Genomic DNA, 4,815 nt, shown 5'->3' with positions numbered 1-4,815 from the left:
GTGTGCCTGTTTCCTGTTTCCTGTTTCCTGTAAGCTCTGTGTTCTGCCCTGTTCTGTTCTGTCTGTTTAGCTGTTTCTTGTGTTTTTGGACTATTAAACTTTAAAATCTGCATTTGGATCCTCACTCGCCTTTGTCCTGCGCCGTGATACATTGAGGCAGGACACTGTAGACTTCTTTGGGACGGGGACAATGGTGGTAGTCTCTAGGCATGTAGGAACAACAGCGCTGCTCAGGGAAAAGGTGAAGATGTCACTAAAGACATCCGCTAGCACACATTCTCTGAGCACTCTGCCAGGAATGTTGTCTGGTCCAGCAGCCTTCCGTGGGTAATCAACTATTTAAACGAAATATCTAAACTTCCTATAACATGATGTAACAATGCTGATTTTACCTTCTAACTGATTTATCTACATTTATTAACAATGAAGACTGGATTGTGTTCTGCTTTCAGTAATAAATCTAAAGAAATCAACAAGTTCATCTAATAAACAAACAAACAAACAAATAAATTAACAAGCTTATTGGACTAGATTACATTTATAAACATGTGTTATTTATAAAGATTATTAAATCACAAACAAATGAATTGATGATGTGTTACATGGAGCGGTTATGGCACTGCGCTCTCGCATGATTCCCTCGTGAGTGATTGTGTGTTATAGTTTATGATAACCAGAATAAAACCTTTTTAAATGTGCAACTCCCTGTGTGTATTCTACTCTGCACACTCGGAAGTGTTACACACACACTGGAGCAGGGGTCAGCAACCTTTTTAAGACTGAGGGCTACTTCAAGGGAACTGAGTAGTACGAAGGGCTACCTGTTTGATACAAACTTCCTCAATAGCAAAATTGCACAGATCACTTTTTAATAATAATAATAATAATAATATTAGGGTGAAGAGATTGCTCAGATGTCAATGTTAATTATTCCCCACAATTATTAACAATGATTCATACAACAATGACGGTAGGAATATTTAAACATGCAACATTTATTTATGTTTCTTTGGGAACTTATAATAACTTATTTGGGAATTTATATCTGTTCCAACATTTGAAAGTCAGGAAGTAATGTCAAGGAAATCATTAATCAAGTCACAAGTTATCTAGTCTTTTTTTAACAATTTTTCACATTTCTGTGCACCATATTTAGTTTAATGTTATGGTGTTAGCGGGATTATGGCTGTGTTTGTGTGTTTGAGATCAGTGTTCTGATATTTCATCATTTCTCTTCCAGTCTGTTTCAGTGTAATCTGACAGAGGAAAGCTGTAGAGTTCTGTCCCCAGTTCTCAGCTCAAACTCCTCCAGTCTGAGAGAACTGGATCTGAGTCACAATATACTGCAGGATTCAGGAGTGAAGCTGCTCTCTGATGGACTGAAGAATCCACACTGTACACTGGAGATACTGAGGTACACACACACACACACACACACACAGAGTTTTAATAAACACTACAACATCCAGTTCTCCTCTGTGGTAACTGTAATTGTAGTGATCTGATATATTGTCATTGTTGTGTGTGTGAGATGGAGAGTAAATGTACTGTATATAAAGATTTTGTGTAGTTCATGTTTTCAACACTAAAACTGAGTGTGTTAAGTGATAGAAGGTTTTCTTTTTTGCAGGATGATTAACTGCAGTATTACAGATGAAGGTTGTGCTGCTCTGGCTTCAGCTCTGAGGTCAAACTCCTCATCACACCTAAGAGAACTGGATCTGTACAATAATAAACCAGGAGAATCAGGAGTGAAGCTGCTCTCTGATCTACTGAAGGATCCACACTGTAAACTGGAGACACTACAGTGAGTTACTGACTTACTGTCTCTTTACTGTATGATATTGTGTAATATTCACTGTGTGCTGTAAAATGTCACATCTAATGTGTGTATTTATGCTTCTGTTGTTCATAAGCAATGTGTTTAAATGTGTCTGTAATTCTGTCCTGTTGTGTTTTTCAGCATTGAGTATAAGACACTCACCAGGTCTGGTGTAGGACAGGAGTCTCTCCTCAGACCTTTTTTCCAGGATAAATCAGTTATGGTGGAGAAGCGTTAGAACATGTCCCACATTTCCAGCAGTTTGGGAGCTGAATCATTCATATTCAGATGTAGAAGATCCATAACAATAACTGTGACTGATCACATCCTTTTATCCTCTCAGCTACAACTTCACACTTTAACATATTTTACAACCCAAAGTCAAATCCTTCAGTATCTACACACAACACAGAGATATAATTACATCATCACACTCATTACACAAACACACATCCATGTGTTACAGATGTTTAGAGATTATTTTTACCTCTTTAATTGGATCTCAAATTTGTTTCTCCACAGATGATTGACTCACAGTTGTGATCTTGATTTATTTATGGGACGGCGGCACGTGCACCACCGCACACACACGGAGGAAAAACCGCGGCAAGTGAGAGAGGGGCGGAGCGGCCGAAACTCCCGCCGAAAATCCCGGACCAATCAGGAGCGCCGCTGGAGCATTCACCCTCCAGGAGGAAAGCACAGCAGGAAGCAAGGCTCAGCGACTGAAGAAAGGAAAGGGGGGCGTGCTAAACGGAACTAATGTTGGTTATCTTTCTTCCCTTGTTTTTCAGAGACATCCAACTGACCTGGGACTCCACGTTGCTGGCTGAGCCTTGCGAATATCCTGGGAGGGCTGCTGTATTATTCTCCTGCCGTCCTCCTCTTGCTACCGGGTTGTGGAGCCTGGTTCTCTGCCCAACCGCCCCTACAGGAAGGACTCACTTTTCTGCCTTCCTAATTTCTGGTTTTTGCTTTAAGTGAGTGAGGAAATAAATACCTCATTTTTTTTGTTATCTCTCACACCGTCTCTGTGCCCTTTTTTTCCGTGTCCCATCTCTCGAAGAGCCCTACACTGGTGGAGAATGCGGGCATCGGACACAGAAGCAGCACCGGAGCCCTCTGTGGGGCAGGTGCTGCAACATCTCATGCAGGCCAGTCTCCATCAGCACGAAGTCACCCAGGAGCTGGCCAAGAGTGTCAAGAAGGCCACAGAGGAGCTATTGGAACTTCGGCGGGGGCCCCCCGCCGCATCAATTCCCCTCCCTGAACCCGGCCATGACGCTCTGCGCAGGCTCACAAAACTCGGCGCCGGAGACGATGTGGAGGCGTTCCTGGATACCTTCGAGCGCACCGCAGACCGGGAGGGTTGGCCCAAGCGAGACTGGGCCGATGCCCTAGCCCCGTTGCTCAGTGGAGATGCCCAATTGGCGTATTACGCGTTGGATCCAGGAAACGCTCGAGACTATGAAACGGTGAAAGAGGAAATTCTTGTCCGCTGTGGTCGATCCCATGTCACGGCAGCCGGAGATTTCCATAGGTGGCGGTATGATCCAACTAGCAATCCTCGCCCCCAGATGGATGAACTGCTGCGTATCACCCGGCGCTGGTTGCAGAGTGATCGACTAACGGCCAAAGAGGTCACGGAAAGAGTGGCCATGGACCAGTTCCTACGAGCGCTGCCGGCCGAAGAGCGGAAGGCTGTTGGGCTGAAGGGCCCAGAGGACACCAAGGACCTTCTGAACACCCTGGAACATGCCAAGGCCACCCTAGAAATGGGTCGGGATGCTCGAAGAGACTTCCAGGCCAGCGCCCGCCACCCCCAGCCCCGACAACAGCCAGTGTCCGAATGGATCTGGGAGAGGAGACCTCTGGATAGCCGCCCCACCCTGGGACCGGTTGATGAGCCTATGCCCACCGAACCGGACCTCAGAGCCCCAACTCAGGCCCCCAAACAATGGCTCGCGAGTTGTGGCCTACACACCCCCACCATTCCAAAGGGGGCCCGCCTTACTGTGGAGGTAAATGGCCGCCCGGTGTCGGCGCTCCTGGATTCGGGGAGTACAGTCACGCTGGCCCGGCCCACCGTACTCCCTGCCCCCATAAAGTCGGTGGGGACTCTCGCGGTCTCGTGTGTCCATGGCGATGCCCGTTCTATCAGCTTGTTTTCACTCATTAGATCCTTTAGTTCTTTTCTCTCTGTATCTGATTTAATAACCATCCCATCTGCCATATGGAGTTTACTGAAAACAGTTACTGCAAGTTCCGTCATTATTATTTCTTTATGCTTCTTTAAAATTCTTTTTAAAGGATTAAATAATTCTTTCTTTTATTTTTTATCTGTTGGATCATGTACATTTACTAAACTGACAAAAAGGAGAGCTAAAACTTCACTGTGTAGAGGCAAATTCTAGTGTTTCGGCGCTCTTATTTTAATTCATGCATCCTCCCTGGTTACTGAAGATGTCTCCCTTTGAGCTGCTGTCAGGAAGTTTTCAAAAATAAAAGAAAAAGAAAAAACAAAACTAAGAAAAAACAAAGTGAAATGGAGGGTTACTCTCCTGACTGCTGCCACTGAATAATAAAATGATGTTGTTACAGAATTCAAACAGTAAAGTAAATGAGTGTCTTTGTCAAAATCTTACAGCACCTGGTATTCCCAGGCAGTCGCACATCCAAGTACTAACCAGGTCCGACTCTGCTTAGCTTCCGAGATCAGACAAGATCAAGCGTTCACAGGTTGGTTTGGCTGCAACAAAACAGTTAATCAGCTTAATCAGATAGACATGTAATTTTCTATTAAATAATAACAGTCTGTAATTGATTTCATAGGACCTTTGTATAAAATAAGTAGTGTGTGTTGTCAAGATTGAGATCCAGTGTGTATCACAATGACAAAAAGTCTAAAACAAATAAACATCCCAAAATAATCTGTTAAAATGTCCAGCAATGTTTACAGTGTTAAAAGTCTTATAAAATATTTACTATTCTTC

General features: G+C 43.9%; 1 pseudogene; it reads right to left on the bottom strand.

Annotated features, from left to right (window-relative positions):
• Positions 1-4,460: 4,460 nt before the first annotated feature.
• Positions 4,461-4,579, bottom strand: LOC132845100 (5S ribosomal RNA; annotated as a pseudogene).
• Positions 4,580-4,815: the final 236 nt, after the last annotated feature.

Source organism: Tachysurus vachellii, chromosome 4 (assembly GCF_030014155.1).
Source record: "Tachysurus vachellii isolate PV-2020 chromosome 4, HZAU_Pvac_v1, whole genome shotgun sequence".
Classification (NCBI taxonomy): Eukaryota; Metazoa; Chordata; class Actinopteri; order Siluriformes; family Bagridae; genus Tachysurus; species Tachysurus vachellii.
This window is presented reverse-complemented; position numbering and strand designations above follow the sequence as displayed.